Raw genomic sequence first — 20,459 nt, 5'->3', positions numbered from 1 at the left:
GAGTAGTTTAATTTAAAAGGAACACAATGAGGAGGTTCATTTTGCCATAGAAATTATGATTAGTGAGGAAAAAAGAAAAATTAGGGCACATTTTGAGTGACTTATCAAATCCTCTTCTATTTCATTAAATAATTCTGACATGCAGACTGAAACATGCACTTTCAATACCAGCAGCAGACTTCCCTGGTGAGCAGTAGCTTTACTACAGTGATCTAATGAGCAACTAGAGTGCTACCATTCAGAATTTATGGAAAATGTGGGACACATCTGAATGCCTTCTTGATGGAATCAAAGTAAACAAGCATTGAAAATGCAATAGGTCTCGCCCTCGTTTAAGTTAAAGCAATTCTGTTTGTAATTAGGTGGCTTTTTAGCTTTGCTTGTATTAGAGTTTTTCAAACTTTCATGTACATACCATGCATATGTATGCATATATGTATATGTTTGCATGAATTTATATGTATATAGATATGCAGATTATATTTATATGTTTATATATTCACTGAAAAAACCATAGGTTTCACACACGTTATAGTTACGAATTAGCATTTAAAAAACCTTGCAAATTCACTTAAAAAACCATAGGTTTCACACATGTTATAGTTAGCTGGACATTTCACTCGTAAAAAACCAATGAAATTCCCCCGTTATAGTTAGTGCAGGCAACTATAACTCACGCGACGGCAATCCTCTGCTGATGACGTCAGATATTACATCACTGTATTTAGACACTTATTTACCCATGTCTTCTTCCATTAATCTTTAGCTATACATATATTACAAATATTTATTTTTCATAAAGACACATATGTCATCAGTGATGTCATATCTGACGTCATCAGCAGAGGATTGCGGTCGCGTGGGTTATAGTTGCCTGCACTAACTATAACGGGGGAATTTCATTGGTTTTTCACGAGTGAAATGTCCAGCTAACTATAACATGTGTGAAACCTATGGTTTTTTAAGTGAATATATATATATATAAATATATATATATATATAACACTCCAAGTGCAGGCTACACCGCGTTGCTCCAGACCGAGAGGGCGCATCGCCATCCAGCGCCTGCTTGCTGGTTAAAACATCCAGTTCATGCTCTCTTCCAAGTAAGTAGACAGCGCGACACAACTCCGGGGAATAAAAAAATGGCTTTACTGATTTTTCAAGCGCAGAGAGATTCTGTCCCTGAAACGCTCGGCATACGCGTTTCAGCCTTCAAGCGGCTTCATCAGTGCCAGTTTCAAGGTGTTCTTGGTGTTCCTGGGGGGCCTAGCGATGTTATGCTGTTCCCGAGACCACACCCAGTCAGGTGGTCTCTCGCCCCTCCTCCGCTTAATGATGTACAGCTGCTTTGCTTGCATACCCCAGCCAGGTGCCTTCTGGTCTTGATAGTCCGTTGAGGAGGCCCATTGAGTAACAGGGCATTCCTTGCACCATGTGGTACCCCAAGAACAATTGGCTGCAGGTATCAACACCACCCCTGGTTACTGGGGAGTCCAGCCATTTCTTTGTCCCCTTTATCAGGCACACAATGTTGCCTCCTCTCTCCCAATTGTTATTGGGGTACCACATGGTGCAAGGAATGCCCTGTTACTCAATGCAGCCAATTGTTATTGGGGTACCACATGGTGCAAGGAATGCCCTGTTACTCAATGGGCCTCCTCAACGGACTATCAAGACCAGAAGGCACCTGGCTGGGGTATGCAAGCAAAGCAGCTGTACATCATTAAGCGGAGGAGGGGCGAGAGACCACCTGACTGGGTGTGGTCTCGGGAACAGCATAACATCGCTAGGCCCCCCAGGAACACCAAGAACACCTTGAAACTGGCACTGATGAAGCCGCTTGAAGGCTGAAACGCGTATGCCGAGCGTTTCAGGGACAGAATCTCTCTGCGCTTGAAAAATCAGTAAAGCCATTTTTTTATTCCCCGGAGTTGTGTCGCGCTGTCTACTTACTTGGAAGAGAGCATGAACTGGATGTTTTAACCAGCAAGCAGGCGCTGGATGGCGATGCGCCCTCTCGGTCTGGAGCAACGCGGTGTAGCCTGCACTTGGAGTGTTTTGTGTTTCCGCGTAGCCCCCCCAGCATGTCAAAACCACTTGGAGTGATTCTGGATGCAAGGGGAGAGAGGAGGCAACATTGTGTGCCTGATAAAGGGGACAAAGAAATGGCTGGACTCCCCAGTAACCAGGGGTGGTGTTGATACCTGCAGCCAATTGTTATTGGGGTACCACATGGTGCAAGGAATGCCCTGTTACTCAATGGGCCTCCTCAACGGACTATCAAGACCAGAAGGCACCTGGCTGGGGTATGCAAGCAAAGCAGCTGTACATCATTAAGCGGAGGAGGGGCGAGAGACCACCTGACTGGGTGTGGTCTCGGGAACAGCATAACATCGCTAGGCCCCCCAGGAACACCAAGAACACCTTGAAACTGGCACTGATGAAGCCGCTTGAAGGCTGAAACGCGTATGCCGAGCGTTTCAGGGACAGAATCTCTCTGCGCTTGAAAAATCAGTAAAGCCATTTTTTTATTCCCCGGAGTTGTGTCGCGCTGTCTACTTACTTGGAAGAGAGCATGAACTGGATGTTTTAACCAGCAAGCAGGCGCTGGATGGCGATGCGCCCTCTCGGTCTGGAGCAACGCGGTGTAGCCTGCACTTGGAGTGTTTTGTGTTTCCGCGTAGCCCCCCCAGCATGTCAAAACCACTTGGAGTGATTCTGGATGCAAGGGGAGAGAGGAGGCAACATTGTGTGCCTGATAAAGGGGACAAAGAAATGGCTGGACTCCCCAGTAACCAGGGGTGGTGTTGATACCTGCAGCCAATTGTTATTGGGGTACCACATGGTGCAAGGAATGCCCTGTTACTCAATGGGCCTCCTCAACGGACTATCAAGACCAGAAGGCACCTGGCTGGGGTATGCAAGCAAAGCAGCTGTACATCATTAAGCGGAGGAGGGGCGAGAGACCACCTGACTGGGTGTGGTCTCGGGAACAGCATAACATCGCTAGGCCCCTCAGGAACACCAAGAACACCTTGAAACTGGCACTGATGAAGCCGCTTGAAGGCTGAAACGCGTATGCCGAGCGTTTCAGGGACAGAATCTCTCTGCGCTTGAAAAATCAGTAAAGCCATTTTTTTATTCCCCGGAGTTGTGTCGCGCTGTCTACTTACTTGGAAGAGAGCATGAACTGGATGTTTTAACCAGCAAGCAGGCGCTGGATGGCGATGCGCCCTCTCGGTCTGGAGCAACGCGGTGTAGCCTGCACTTGGAGTGTTTTGTGTTTCCGCGTAGCCCCCCCAGCATGTCAAAACCACTTGGAGTGATTCTGGATGCAAGGGGAGAGAGGAGGCAACATTGTGTGCCTGATAAAGGGGACAAAGAAATGGCTGGACTCCCCAGTAACCAGGGGTGGTGTTGATACCTGCAGCCAATTGTTATTGGGGTACCACATGGTGCAAGGAATGCCCTGTTACTCAATGGGCCTCCTCAACGGACTATCAAGACCAGAAGGCACCTGGCTGGGGTATGCAAGCAAAGCAGCTGTACATCATTAAGCGGAGGAGGGGCGAGAGACCACCTGACTGGGTGTGGTCTCGGGAACAGCATAACATCGCTAGGCCCCCCAGGAACACCAAGAACACCTTGAAACTGGCACTGATGAAGCCGCTTGAAGGCTGAAACGCGTATGCCAAGCGTTTCAGGGACAGAATCTCTCTGCGCTTGAAAAATCAGTAAAGCCATTTTTTTATTCCCCGGAGTTGTGTCGCGCTGTCTACTTACTTGGAAGAGAGCATGAACTGGATGTTTTAACCAGCAAGCAGGCGCTGGATGGCGATGCGCCCTCTCGGTCTGGAGCAACGCGGTGTAGCCTGCACTTGGAGTGTTTTGTGTTTCCGCGTAGCCCCCCCAGCATGTCAAAACCACTTGGAGTGATTCTGGATGCAAGGGGAGAGAGGAGGCAACATTGTGTGCCTGATAAAGGGGACAAAGAAATGGCTGGACTCCCCAGTAACCAGGGGTGGTGTTGATACCTGCAGCCAATTGTTATTGGGGTACCACATGGTGCAAGGAATGCCCTGTTACTCAATGGGCCTCCTCAACGGACTATCAAGACCAGAAGGCACCTGGCTGGGGTATGCAAGCAAAGCAGCTGTACATCATTAAGCGGAGGAGGGGCGAGAGACCACCTGACTGGGTGTGGTCTCGGGAACAGCATAACATCGCTAGGCCCCTCAGGAACACCAAGAACACCTTGAAACTGGCACTGATGAAGCCGCTTGAAGGCTGAAACGCGTATGCCGAGCGTTTCAGGGACAGAATCTCTCTGCGCTTGAAAAATCAGTAAAGCCATTTTTTTATTCCCCGGAGTTGTGTCGCGCTGTCTACTTACTTGGAAGAGAGCATGAACTGGATGTTTTAACCAGCAAGCAGGCGCTGGATGGCGATGCGCCCTCTCGGTCTGGAGCAACGCGGTGTAGCCTGCACTTGGAGTGTTTTGTGTTTCCGCGTAGCCCCCCCAGCATGTCAAAACCACTTGGAGTGATTCTGGATGCAAGGGGAGAGAGGAGGCAACATTGTGTGCCTGATAAAGGGGACAAAGAAATGGCTGGACTCCCCAGTAACCAGGGGTGGTGTTGATACCTGCAGCCAATTGTTATTGGGGTACCACATGGTGCAAGGAATGCCCTGTTACTCAATGGGCCTCCTCAACGGACTATCAAGACCAGAAGGCACCTGGCTGGGGTATGCAAGCAAAGCAGCTGTACATCATTAAGCGGAGGAGGGGCGAGAGACCACCTGACTGGGTGTGGTCTCGGGAACAGCATAACATCGCTAGGCCCCCCAGGAACACCAAGAACACCTTGAAACTGGCACTGATGAAGCCGCTTGAAGGCTGAAACGCGTATGCCGAGCGTTTCAGGGACAGAATCTCTCTGCGCTTGAAAAATCAGTAAAGCCATTTTTTTATTCCCCGGAGTTGTGTCGCGCTGTCTACTTACTTGGAAGAGAGCATGAACTGGATATATATATATATATATATATATTATCTACTGGCGGTCGCCAGTAGATAGTTATAGTTAGGACCGTGTTTCCATAGGAAATCCGCAACATTCTATTTGGAATAACTTTGGCGCCGGTTGACGAATCCTCGCGAAATTTTCAAAATAGGTGGGGCGCTCCGCTCCACTCCTACCCTGAAAGTCTCGGGGGGATTCGTCAAGCGGGGGCTGAGAAAAAAGGGGGGTCCCAAAACGCGTTTTCCCCATGCATTTTCCCATTGGACCTTTAGTCCGAGCTACAGCCCGAACGGCTGAACAGAATTACTTGAAATTTGGCAGAGAGGTAGTCCTCAGGTCAGAGATGTGCCTTTTGCAGGTCTGGTGTAAATCTGTTCAGTAGGTCCTGAGAAAATAGCATTTAAATCAATATATATATCTGTAAGCGCGCTCCGTGCGCTTACGGTAAGCTTACCGTACGCGTACGTTGCCGTGCGCGAGCTCAATTCTGATTGGTGGTTACATGACTGTAAACATTCGAATCGGTCGAAATAAGAAAGTGTCGGCCGCCATTTTCTGTCTCTCGCACTGAAAAACAAAGGTGGATAACAAGAAAAGGGGGCAACGGAGAGAGTTGCAGACCCCCTAGCGTTTGTCAGGGGGTCCACGAAGGACCAAAAAGTACGAAAAATACATTTAATAATTTTAAAAAAAAAATTGCGGAGTGCGCGTACGGTAAGCTTACCGTACGCGCACGGCAAAAAAAAAAAACGAAATAACAATCACATTTATTAAATAAATTGAAGGACACGCAAGGGAAAAAAAAATTGTTACTGTGTAAAAATAGGCGAGGCGTGCACGGTATGTACTGCGCAACGTGTGTGCTCGGTGTGCGCAACTGAGTGCCCACAGCGCGTGCACGGTGCGCGAAGCGCACCGTGCGCGCAGGCTGTGCGCACGGTGAAAAACCAGAAAAAAATTAATAAATAAATACATAACTTAGCATTTAAAAAACCGTACAAATTCACTGAAAAAACCATAGGTTTCACACACGTTATAGTTAGGAATTAGCATTTAAAAAACCTTGCAAATTCACTTAAAAAACCATAGGTTTCACACATGTTATAGTTAGCTGTACATTTCACTCGTAAAAAACCAATGAAATTCCACGTTATAGTTAGATCAGGTAACTATAACTTGCGCGACCGCAATCCACAATGTGTCATTTCAGATGTCATCATTGATGTGATGAGTGATGTCACTGACCATGTCATGAGTGATGTAATATATGACGTCATCAGCAGTTTATTGTGGGCGCGCAAGTTATGGTTACCTGATCTAACTATAACGTGGAATTTCATTGGTTTTTTACGAGTGAAATGTACAGCTAACTATAACATGTGTGAAACCTATGGTTTTTTAAGTGAATATATATATATATATATACATATACATGCGACCAAGACCACGGACGTGGTCGAAATGCGCCGTCCTTGTCTGCAACTCTGAAAATAAACTTACCTGCAACCTTAATCGTGTGGGCTCGAGCAATCTTTTCATGGATTTCTTGTCTTTTGGAGATATATATATATATATAGGTTTCGGTTTCGTATTGAGTAGGATGGCAATTTAGTATTTTGGGACTGTCCGTCTTGGTGCACGACGGTTGAAAATTGCATTGAGGGGACTAGACTATGTTTTATGATTTTAAGGCACTTCTTAGCTGTATTCAGCCTTTATATAGCATATGATACTTATCCCCAAGTGTCTCACGGCATTATAATGTATATATTATATTTGTATGCATAATACTCATATACAAATTTGTTTAGCTGTGTAAACAAAATTGTCGTGATAAAGCTACACACATTGACTATAACATGGTTTTATGTGCCAAATGAATGGGATTGTTCCGTTTTAACATCGAGTCTTTTTACTATTGCTATTACTCAAGGGAGTGTCTTCAATTGTTGATTTCACTATATTTATGTTTGTATTGGTCAAGTGTGTCATGTGAACAAGACCGCGACAACGCGGTCGAAACGCGTCTGGCTGGACACTTGTCTCTGCACTATGGGTGCTGCTTTAATCTATCTGCATTAAAAACGTCACCTTAATGAATGCGCTGTGGTCTGCTCCTGCTTTCTTGCCGAGCATTTGGGGAGCCAGGAGTTTGGTTCTTTCATATATATATATACTGCGTTTGTTGACCTGTGAGCAAGGACAATAGTTGTCTGAAACGCGTCAGTCTTGAGGATTGAAATGAATTAAGATCTGCCTGATATTTGCTGGGTTCATGTCTCTGTTCGCCGAAAGGAAGTGCAGAGAATTGAAGGTGTGTTTGAAATATATATATATATATATATATATATATATATATATATATATATATATATATATATATATATATATATATATATATATATATATATATATATATCAAAACAATGCCCTTTCAGAGATCTTCAGAGATCTGATTGTCTGTCAACACTTTCACCAGTCCCACAAAAATGTTTAAAAAAATAAAATAGGGCAGGAGAGGAATACCAGAGAGGCTGCAGCTGAAAAATTGTTTGACAATGCAGTAAGTTCTAGCCAAAATGGTCAATTGCAGGCATCCTCTGGAGGAGGCTGCATGGACGTCAGAACAAAAATAAGTCAATTGAAAAATTGATGAAAAATATACAAGCAGTGGTGAGAGATTTCCAAGTATTTAGAAGTGGGTCAGGTTCCTTGAGGCCTATGAATTCCTGTGGCACCAAGTTATGTGAGCCCTAATGTGGACATGCTCAAAGATTGAGGACGGAGCAACACTGAAGCATCAACAAGCTCAATGAAGACAAGGATCAAGTACGCTGAAATTGATTAAAATGCACTACAAGCAAAAATAGATCAATTTAATGAAGAGTTGATGGCCCATGAACGACAAGAAATTGTGCCCAAATTACGGGATGAAATGACCAGACATCTAAAGAAACAGGAAGATGTAATCAATGAATGAAAAGCATAGAAATTTCAGTGTGAAAAAGCTCACTACAAGCAAGTACAGAGATTTACAATTGTGAGAAGATTTAATAACATGAAGGAGCGGTGATTGGCAGAACGGAATTGAGCAGTACACGACAATGTAAGTGAAACCAGCTTAAAACACAGTTCAGAATACAAATCCGATTTGGAGGAAAGAAGAGGGACAGTACAGGGTGCAGCAGCAAGGAGCAAGCTCTCACTAACAGATGAGCTGTATTTTTATGCATGGATAGCAGGCAAACTTTGAAGCGAATGGACAACAGTATACAGCAGACAAAGGAGGAACAAAAAGCAATACGAATGACAGAAATACAATCAGAAGTGAAAAAACAAAACAACAAAGATGGGAGAAAAAATTAATGACAAACCCACCATGACTGTAATAAACTTATCAAACATTAAGTTAACCACCAAAGAGCAATAGATGTTATCACTTAGACTGTGATATTGCCCCCCTAACTACATGGATTACTCACAAACAACAGTTGATTTATACAGACTGGTTAGAAAACTGGAGCTTGCCAATATCATATTCTCAAAAAGAAAAGTGTCTGATTGGAAAAGAAGAAATTTCAGATTCAAAACTTTTATGTCAGCACCAGATACTAGAGAACAGAACGCTGGGGATTCAACAACACTCAGGTGAAGAACAACTCATTGAAGAAATGAACTTAGATATATATGGGAACATTGACACACCATTCAAGCCATCTTTCATATTCATACCAATGTTGCCTAGAGATTCAATTGACCAATTTCAGGATGGGTGGGTGGCAAGTTACATAAAAAAATGAATCACCAGAAACTGGATATCATAGTTTTATATAAAAATTGTCAGATTACAAGCACATGGTAATTCGTAATTTCAATAGAGGAGTGAACATTGTCCTTTGGCTAACTGAAATGTATATCACTGAAGCCTACAAACAACTGAACAATTTTAAGTGCTTTGTGAGAAGAGATTTTGAGAGCATGCAGAAAGTAAAAATCTAATATCATGCAGAGTTGGTGGATTGGAGAAATCTGGGGTTAATTTACCAGGATGAATATGTGTATTTACGCAGTGGTGGTAACCCAAGAACACCAGTAATGTAACTTTTCCAAATATCCACAAAAATGCTAGTGAGCCCAAGGACGACCAATCCTTTCTGCTAAAGGAAGCTTGTTTGAGAATACCTCGATCTACATAGACCACTTCTTAAAGACCTATGTCCGGGACTTACCCTCATATATTAAGGACACTGGTGACTTTTTGTAACATGTATTTGATATACCATGATGTAATGATTATCCACTAATAACCTTAGATTTATCAGAACTGTGCATCACTATTAAGCATGAGGATGGGGTGCATGCCATAGAGCACTTTTTTTTATAAACACAAGCGATCAGATTATGCAAACACACTGAAATATTATTGGCCATGATTAAATGGTGTCTCCACAATAATAATTTCCTTTCCAAAAAGCAGGTGTGCAGACAAGTACAAGGCACTGCAATGGGTACCTGCTGCATCCCCGGCTATGCTTGTTTGCGTATGGGCTAGTGGGGGGAGCAGGTAGAGAGGGGCTGCCGTATAAGACTATTCAGTCAGAGAAAAACCCCTGTTGGGTTTGTATATACAAGCTCAAACACATACAACACTCTTATTCCAATTTCATTCCATACTTCATGTACGCCCTCAATGACATTTAGGTACAAATACCACACCTATATGTTTTTGTATAAAAAAGAGAGAATATTCTATTAACTTTTTATTTTTAAACCAAATCTTATCTAACACCAAAAAGCAAATCATATATCAGTACACAGTTATTAAAATTTATAAAAACTAATTAAAAATCCCCCTTTGTAAGTCCCTTCACAAAAGGAGGGATGGGCCTATTTTACAATATCAAAACAATACACCACAAAACATATAAACATAGGCTGGGAGAGTATAATACACAACAGCATGTGTCTTTACAATCACCAATCTTCTTGGGCCATTGTTAGCATCACAAAGCCTCATTAAATTGTTAATATCTACAAAGTTTTTTTAACGGTCTCCAGATTTGGTATCAAATTATGCATTGATGCGTTTCGGTGGGTACCCAGATTTTTAGCCCACCTTCTTCAGGATAGGTAGATTCCTCCCACACTTTTAATAAAAATAAATTCACCTAAACAAAGGACACAAAAACAATAAAAATCGAATTTACTTCTGCATATGGATTTACATTATTATTTTTAAATAAATAATTTATTCAAAAAACAGGAAGAAACGCCCATTTTATCTCATATTTACATATCTATCACATTCTCAAGTATCTGCTAGCTGCCCCAAAAAAGTAATCACTTGTTTCCTTAGGTATAGCTTTAATTCCAACCAAATACCTTACAAAATTATACTTAATTTTCCTACCTTTATGTGTTGGGGTTGTCATACCATTCATACTGCACTTCTCTTCCATCACATTACTCTTTAAGTTATATTATATTTGAATTTATTTCTGTGGTCACACATATTTCTATTAAGAATTAACAGTGTTGATACTGTGTACTCTCAAGACAAAATTATATTCAGTGATCTACCTTTCTAATTTATGGGCATGTTGTGAATTCTACTTTCTCACTGCCCATGCTCAATCCCACACATATTATACAATTACATGCCCGTGCATTCAAACATGGCCCCTTAATGAATTAGGCATACAAATAGAGAGCGTTAGGCATGTTGTCGGAACTACGTTTTCGCATATGGACACAATTCAAAGAAATGTTGACCTCAGCGGATTATTTTAAACAGATGGAGTTTATATACAAGGTATTTTGTTTCTGTTTATCATCCTGTCCTCAGCATTACTCTCTCATCCCTCATCTTACCTTTCTGTTATTTCTGTTGCGAAAAAGGCGGGTCTACTCTCAGACACAGGGTTGTTCATTCTTTATTTTTCTCCCTTTTATTGAATTTTCACCCTGTATTGTTTATTTTTAACAGGAGGTTGAGTTCTTTTGTTGTAGGTATAACCTAATAAACAAAGAGGGAAATAGTTCTTTAGTCCTATCCTAATTATTTTTGCTATATACAAACAACTCAGTTGTTTTATTTAAGGTTCCTTCCCAATCCCGTCCTTATTTCTACCCTACGATTCTTGGGACGGATGCGTCATCCTGTTCCCAACCTCATATTCGAGTCATATCCGCCATTGCACCACAACATTAAATACTTTCATTTCCTGGGTCAAAGGTTACACGCATATTATTGTTGTGATTCCATTAGGGGATCCGCCATCTTAGATTGGTTCAATTCATTGGAAGAGACCAGAGTGCCCCTCATTCTTTAGCGATATTTCCTAGTGTTTTATATTTATATCAGGCCTTCTATTTTTTAAATATTTTATTTATTTAAGTGCTTTATATATATATATTTGGTTTATCTATTCTTGTGTTCTTTCTTAAAAATCTTCACTGTATTTAGTTACAATTCAGAATGTGATTTATACTACTAGTCCTAAGTTGACCCTAATTACTGAAATTATACTATGTGGTTGTTGTTATAATTCTCCAAATATCTCCCAAAGGTTTTTTCCATATTTCTAGAAATAATTTCCTATTTTGTATATATACACATTCTGGGGAAACCCAATGGTGTTTATAATTACGAACACCCACTTGTTATTCAAATATACCAACATCTCCCCAATGGCATTATCATATGTAAAAGTGATGTTCATCCTTTGATCCCTCTTTACATGGATGAAATAGGTTGGATGTCCCTATTTAAATATTATGGCACCCTAAAGATATTTATTTCTATTTAAAAGATTTTACGTATAGTCCACAGGCACTCGCCATATCGGATGTTCCACATATGTATTTTTCCTATTCTATATCTCTCAACATCACCAATATCGTGTTCCCTTTATCTCTTTTATTGACAAACTGATTTCATATATTATTTTTCTCCCATACTTCCTTTGATCAGCTCATTCCTTATTGTGTTTAATCTTGAGATATACCATGCTCTCTCAGTTTGCATGTGCCTTCTATACCTCCTCTCCTACCTACAGTTATCTTGTCCAGAAAAATCCACTTAAAATCCATATGACCATTTCCTATTTTCAAGAAGTGGTCCAACAGTGGGGCTTTCTGCTTGGAGGTTCTGATAGAGGACTTATGTTTTTGGAGTCGGGTTCTTAGTTCCCTTCTTGTTTCTCCTATATACCCTAATCCACAGGGGCATCTAAAAAAAACCTACTACATTTTAGCTGTGACAATTATTTAAGGTGATCAATTTCAATGGATACAATTTTTATTCAGTTACTAATCTCAGAGAACTGAGTCATAAACACTATTTTAGTCATCTCTCTCTTATTCTTGGTTTTGTCAAACAATGTTTCCCTATTGTAAAATCACTCCCGTTTAAATGAGTGTGTAATTAGTCACTTAGGGAAGCCTCTGTCTCTTTATTTTTGCTGTTAAAACATCTGCATGTTTGTAAAAATCATCCTGTGAAGCAGTTTCTTCGTAAGCGAAGAAATTGTCCAAAGGGAAGATTGTCCCTCTGAGATTTGGGAGGAAATCTAGAGTAATGGAGAAGGGTGTTTTTTATTAGTTGGTTTTGTGAATAGTTCTATTTCTAATCTACCCATGTTTTCTTTTACGGATATGTCCAAAAAATCAACCCTCTCCTTACTCTGATGGGAAGTGTATTTTAAATTCTGATCTCCCAAATTGAGCCAGATTAGAGGATTCCCCAATTCATTCTCTGAACCTTCCCAAATAAAAAACAAAAATGTCATCAATGAATAGGTACCACCCCTTGATATTTTCATAAAAGGGTGCTATCTCATTGTCAAACTGTTTCTGTTCAAAATCTCCAACATAAAGGCAGGCCAGAGTGGGAAGTGGGAATGTGGCTCCCATGCTGGTCCCCTTCCGCTGAAAAAACAACTGATATCCAAAGAGGAAGACATTATTTTTAAGGATCATAGTTACACACTTCAGGATAAACTCCATATTGGCTCCCCTAAGGTCTGTATTCTCTAGTGTTCTCCTGATTACGTCTATTGTAGCATCCTCTGGGATATTTTTATACAACGCCTCTATATCTAATGTCACCAGGCAGTGTGTCTCCTTGTTAAAGCTCAACTTCTCCAACATCGAGATTATATGTGCAGTCTCTTATAATAAGCTGACTAAGGGCCTCAGGAAGCAATCAGCGTACTTGCTTAATGGTTCCAATAATGGTCCAGACAGCTTATTATGTGTCTTAAAGGTGGATCTTTATTGTTAATAGTGGACTTTAGGAAGCCCATAAAAGGCAGGTGTATTAGTGTCAGTATTATTGAGGAATTTAGATTCCTGTTCACATATCCATTCATAACCTTTTGCTTCCATTAGTAGTTCGAAACATTCCCTCTTGAGTGTCCCGAATCTACTGTTGGGAATTTTTTGACAGTATTCCTCCACAGACAAAAGTTTCATGGCACGGGTCTCATAATCTAACACCATTATTCCACCCCCCCCCCCTTATTGGCTGGTTTTATAGTTATATTTGGATCCTTTTTCAGAGAATCTATTGCTTCTTGATGGCATATATTCAAGGTGTTGGTGTGAGAGTGTGATTATTCTAGGATCTTATGTACCCCAATCTCTACCGCCTTCTCAAACACTTCCACATTCTTACCTACTTGTGCTATAGAGGGGGTGAATGTGGACTTGGGTTTAAATCCTGATATGTTGGTGGAATGTCTTGGAGGGCGATCCTCAAAGAATCTTCTCAACCTTATTTTTCTAAAATAGGATTTCAAATATTTTCCAATTCAGATTTATTACAGAGAATAGTTAGGGCAAAGCTGAAGCCCTTCTCCAGGACTTCTTTTTCGGCACCATTAATAACCCTATTGGATAAATTGATTATAGGTGCCTTATCTTTCACCAATACCTTTGGTTTCTAGATTCTATATAATTCTGGGGGGGGGGGGTTAGTTCTGTGTAAATTGATCCCCCTCAGTTTGAATCGCATCTCTGGCCTCTTCTGGGTTCTTGTTCTAATAAAACACCATACTCATTGTTGGTCCCAATGTTCGTCCCATCTTCTCTCCTCGAGTTCTCTTTCTCACTCCTTGAGACTGAGGTCTCAGAGAAGTTGACCTGTTTTTTGCCTCCTCTGGAATAAACAGCTCTATAATGTGATTGTCTATCCCACCCCTGCTCTTTCCTCTCTAGGTAATAATTCTCTTTTAGGAAGGGGTACGTCAGATCAAAACTGAACCTATTGATGTCTTTTTTAAGTTTCATCGTTTTCTTATTTGCAGGATAATCTCTATAACCCTCTACATCTCGATTAATCTCCTCCAACTTTTTTTGGACTTCCTCCAATGCAGTATTTTCTTTGAAACTGGTTTCTAATTTATCTATTGCCTCCTTTTCAATTACAATGATCTCATATGCTGTTTCTATAATGAGTAGCATCCAGTCTCTACTACACCTGTTCACTATTTTTGTCCATGTTTATGGAAATGTTCTATTTTCTATAAACAGTCCCGATTCGTTCTTGATTTGTAAACCAATCGGGATGACACCAGATTTTACATACTCTATTAAGAAATCTGTGTGTTATTCTGCTCTTATTCATTTTTTCTTCAAATTCATAAGCTTTCCCAATTTCTCACCATTCCCTGATATCATGGTACATTTGTTCCCATTTTTTGTACTTGTGCTGATGATTGTCTTATATTGGTCCTCACTAAACCCAAAGGTTTTAAAGGGATCCATATTCTCCACCCGATTAGTGGTGCTTCCCCCTTCAATCAAAAAGGAGTCAATTAAGTGCTCTCCAACCATGGGGTTGTGCCAGTTAAATCAAATAAATCAGAGAAGGGCCCCACTCACCCAAAGGGACAGGGTGTCGTACAAGACTATTCAGTCACAGGAAAACTCCTGTTGGATTTGTATATACACTCTCAAGCACATATGACACTCTCATACCAATGTCATTCCATACTTCATGCACATCCCCAATTACATCAAAGTACAAACACCATACCTTTATGTTTTTATATAAACAAGAGAGAATGTTGTCTTAACCCATTATTTATATAGAAAATCTTATCTATAAACCAATAAGCGAATCGTATCAGTACACAGTTATTAAAAGATATACAAACAAGTTAAAAATCCCTCCTTGTAAGTCCCTTCAATATAATCAAATATAAGCCTAAGGTATAAAGTGAGGTCTTTTTTGGGGCAGCTAGCAGACACTAGAGAATGGGATAGATACGTAAATATGAGATAAATGGGGGTTTCTTCCTGTTTTTTGAATAAATGGTTTGTTTAACAATAATAATGTATATCCATATGACACTCAGACACTCATGTTCCCATTCACAGACCCACTCAGAGACTCATGAACCCACTTATAGATCCACTCATAGACTCACATATCCACTCCCATAACAACTCATAGACTCATTGCACTCACTCACAGCCCCACTCAGACATTTATACATCCATTCACAGATTCACTCAGAGACTCATGCACCTAGTCACTGATCTTCTTAGAGGCTCATTCACCTACTCACAGTTCCACTCCAACACTCATGCACCCACTGATAGTACCACTCAGGGACTCATGCATCTACTCACAGACCCACTCAGATATTTATGTACCCACTCACAGAACCACTCAGAGAGTCACACACTCACTTACAGACTGAATCAGACACTCACACAGACACTAACAGACCCCATTCAGACACTCACGCACCCAGTCACAGTCTCAGTCAGAGAGTCAAATACCCATTCACCATCCCATTCAGAGACTCATGTACTCACTCACAGACATACTCACAGACTCATGCACCCACTCACATACCCACTCAGACGCTCATGCACCCACTCACAGACACACTCAGAAACTAATGCACCAAGTCAGAGACCCACTCATAGACTCATGCACTCACTCACAGATCCACATTTAGAAACTTGGGTACCCACTGATTGACCCAATCAGACACTCACTCACCCACTCACAGACCCATTCAGAGACTCACACAAACTCTCATAGACCCACTCAGATTCTCACACACCCAATCACTCATCCACTCAGAGATTCATGCACTCACTCATAGATCTACACAAGCATTCCTACAGCCATTTACACAACTGTGTACATACCCATTCAGTTACTCATACATCCACTCACAGACCCACATAGACACTGATGTGGCCACAAACCCACTCGCTCACCCACTCAGAGACCCATACAGCTACTCTCGCACACACTAACCTACCTATACAGCCACTCACCCACCCACTCTCAAAGGTTATAGGTTACAATTAGGAAATACATTTTTTTAAACTGTTGAAATTCACTGAAAAAATCAAATGTTACAGGTCATTATATTTAGGAAATAGAATTGAATAACTTAGAAATGTACTGAAAAACAAAAGGGTACATGTATATTATAGTTAGGCTCAGGTTTTACTCATACAAAACCAAAATTCAGCAGTGCTTATGACCTCACATATTACATCATTCATGACATGATCAGTGACATCATTGATGACATCATCAAGTGAGTATAAGTGTTACTATTAGTTTATGGCTGTTAAATATATGTACTAACCTACTATAAAAGTTAAATTAGTACACTAGGTGCACTACTACTGAGTGGTACTACTTCTGAGATATATTAAGTGAGTAGCTGTGTAACTGTATGCATCCGTGTGTGTATGGGTGTGTAAGTGGTTGTATGGGTATATAGGAGGGTATATGAGTAGCTGTGTGAGTGAGATACTAAGTGAGTGGCAGTATTAGTGAGTGAGTGGGTGGGTGTGTCAGTGGTTGTATGGGTGAATGAGTAGCAATGCGAGTGGCTCCATGGGCGTGTAAGTAGCTGAGTAGTCACTGTATGAGTGAGTGATTTTGTGTGTAAGTGGCTGTATGGGTGAGTGAGTGGCTGTTTGAGTGGGTGTTTGTTTAAGTGAGTTGGTGAGTGATTGTCTTTATTGGAGATTAAGTATCTGTGTGAATGGCTGTATGGGAGAGTGAGCAGATGTGTGAGGCCTTGGATGTGAATAGATGTGTAAGTGGTTGTGTGGGTGTGTGAGTGAGTGTGTGAATGCTTGCAGTGAGTAGCTGTGTTGGGAGGCTATATAGTGAGTTAGTGGGTCTATGAGTGACTATGTAGATAAATGAGTGGGTTTGTGATTAGCTGTGTGGGTAAGCTATGTGAGTGGCTGTACATGTGAGTGACTTGTTGTATAAGTGGTTGTATAGGTGAGTGAATGGTTACATGAGTGGCTGTACAACTGAGTGAGGGGGTTTGTGAGTGCCTCTATGAAGGAGTGAGTGGGTGTGTAAGTACTTTATGGGGCAGTGAATAGGTATATGAATGGTTGTGTGGGAGTGGGTGTTCAAGAGGTTATGTGGGGTTATCAGTGGGTGTGTGAGTGGTTCTGTGGATGATGTCACCAGTGATGTAATTTTAGATGCCAGTGATGTCATCTGTGATGTCACTGACCATGTCACGAGTGATGTAATATGTGAGGTCATAAGCAGTGCATTGAGGGGGAGTAAGTTATAGTTAGCTCAGATAACTATAACTGCCAAATTTTACTGGTTTGTACAAGTGAAATCTGAGCCTAACTATAACATCTCTGTAACCTTTGGTTTATTCAATGAATTTCTAAGGATTTTTACATTCTGTTTTCTATCTATAATGACCCTGTAACCTTTGGTTTTTTAAGTCAATTTCTATTTTTTTTAACTAGTAGTGGCGATTGCAGAGTGGTGGAGAAAGGGGGTGAGCCTCATACCACCTCTAAGGATTCCTGCTATGCTGAAATACTGGAGATAACACTAGGGCTTCTGGGCTCCGAAGAACCGTCAGCATTCAAGAGGACTACATCCCCAACCAGCAATGCACCAGGAGGTACATTTGCTGAGTGGTGGAGAAAGGGAACATGGCCTCCAAACACCTCTAGCAGTTCCACTGTGTGGGACTTACTGCAGGTAACAGGAAGGCTTGTTGGCCCCCAAGGACACTCTAGAGAAAAGGGGACTTCCTCCCCCAGCCAGCAGTTTACCAGGAGGTGGGTTTTCACAGTGGTGAAGAAAGGGGCGTGGCCACTGAAGTCCTCTCAGCAATCGTGCTCTGCGGGACTTACTGGAGGTAACAGGAGGGATTGGTGCTCCCCAAGGACAATCTGGAGCCAAGACAACTTCATCACCCAACCAGCAGTGTGCCAGTAGGTGTATTTGGAGAGAGGTGGAGAAAGGGGGCTCTATCTCCAAAGTCCTCTCAGCAATCACACTGTATGGGACTTACTGGCAATAACTGGAGGGCTTGTTGGCCCCCAAAGACCCTCAGCATCCAAGGGGACTTCATCACCCAACCAGTAATGCACCAGGAGGTCTGTTTTCAGAGTGATGAAGAAAGGGGAAATAGCTGCAGAAGAACTCTCAGCAATCCAGCTGTTTGGGAGCTACTGGAGGTAACAGGAGGACTTGCTGGCCCCCAAGGACCCTCTGTAGCCAAAGGGGCTTCATCCCTCAACCAGCTGTTTGCCTGGACATAAGTTTTACAGAGTGGTGCGGAAATGGGGTGAGGGCTCAGCGACTTGCTGGGATTTCTTTTTGATTTCTTTTTTTAATTTATGCGGGGAGGGGGAATGCGTGACCCCCATTCCCTGGCCAATTTCAGCCCCTGATACAACCTTGGGTGCAGGCCTAATTTGAATGGGGGAGGGAGACAGTGCTGTCCCTCTCCCTGGCCCTATTTCAGTGCCTAGGGCCCCATCTCCCAGGTCCTGTCCTTTTTATTTATTTATTTAGTTGAACTAAAAGGGAGGTGGGGCCATTTTAGCCATGGGGACCCAATTTCCCGGGGCTCGGCCTCTATTGTTGGTGCCCTGGTCCCACTTAGGTCACCCACTTTGTAGTGTAGCCTTAAGGCCCCCGTAGTCCCTGATGGGTAACCCCACCTCCTGCGGGCGCCAGCATTGGTTTGACAGAGAGGGAGCTGCTAACAGCTATGTCCTGGGGTGGGCACCCCAGGACATAGCAGGAGCCAGCCCTGGTTGGTGGTGATACCAGGGCCCTCTATGGCTCCAGGAGGTTGGGGCCACACAGCCTCCTCCTTTGCACTACACTGCTCTGGAGAGGAGGTGGTCCCTGAGGCTGCGGGGGGCCACACGGCCCCTATCTTTAATTGTTCAGAGTTGCCCTGGTAAGGTGGTGGTTCCTGGGGCTGCAGGGGTGCTCCACAGGCCCTCCACACTAATTTTATTTTAGCCCCAGGGAGGTGGATATGCGCCACCCTGCATTAATGTTTTATTTTTCCCCGGGGAGGTGGTGGTCCCTGGGGCTGCAGCGGTTGCCAAACAGGCAGTTCCTGTCTTTCTATTAAGAATAAGCTTCGGGGAGTTGGTGGTCCATGGGGCATAATAAGCCCCAGGAGGGATGGCTTGTGTGATCCCCTTTATTTGTACAATGCTCTCAGGGCCTGGCCCACCCAGGGGCCAATAATTAACAAAGCACAAGAGCCTGTGGTTCATTTTCTTTTTACATTTTCTGCTGCATCCCAGATTCTGCCAAAAATGCTACAGAAAATGCTTTTTGTGGGTCCCCCAAAGAGGCCTAGGAAATCAAGTATTTCTACCCTGTCCCCTTTTATTTTTATATGTTTTTTCTCTGTCAGTCAGTTGAACTGAGTCAAAAGGTGGCTGCCCACATTTCCTGGTTTAAAGTGCTGGCAGCCAGTCAGATCTCAACTAAGCCTTGGCGAAATTCATGAAGTTGTGCTACGTGGAACTCTGTTAAGTGACCAAAAAACACTGCACGCTATGCGGAGTTCTGCAAGTAGTGGAGTACGCTTCATCATGCCTGTTCAGGTTAATTTTTAGCACCGGGTGTTTGACCTGTGCTCTAAAATCAACGCAAATGGCTCCATGTGCAGTGCAAGAGGGGGCTGCTTCTTTTCTGCAGCTCAAGTAGATTTTTCACTCAAGTGGCAACTTTCTCAAGGCGAACAGAAGGTTTCTCAACACGAGTAGTTGAGACCTCCGGCGACTGTTCGCTTTGGGAAATCCTACCGCTGGGGTGGTAGATTTTCCTCTTTTGGGCTCGCCATCCTGAGGTTGGGGAGCACGAGCAAGGAGAAAAACCTAGGAACTCCACCTGGTCCACGGAGCACAGAGTGCGGAAAACTCTGCAAACTCAGAGAAACGGAGCGGAGTTCACCGCCCAGGCTTAATCTCAACACAAGCTAGGGAGAGCTCATGGATCCTTTGCTACCCTAGATAAACCAGTGGGAATTCATTTAAATAACTCAGCAACTACTACACAGATTGACACTTCCCTGAATCACCATCAACCTTCCTGCCAAATTTGGTGTAATTCCTTTCAGCAGTTCGGGCTGTGACCGTGCCTAATGTTCC

Source organism: Triturus cristatus, chromosome 4_1 (assembly GCF_964204655.1).
Source record: "Triturus cristatus chromosome 4_1, aTriCri1.1, whole genome shotgun sequence".
Classification (NCBI taxonomy): domain Eukaryota; kingdom Metazoa; phylum Chordata; class Amphibia; order Caudata; family Salamandridae; genus Triturus; species Triturus cristatus.
The sequence above is the reverse complement of the archived record's forward strand: the minus strand, read 5'-3'. Positions refer to the sequence as shown.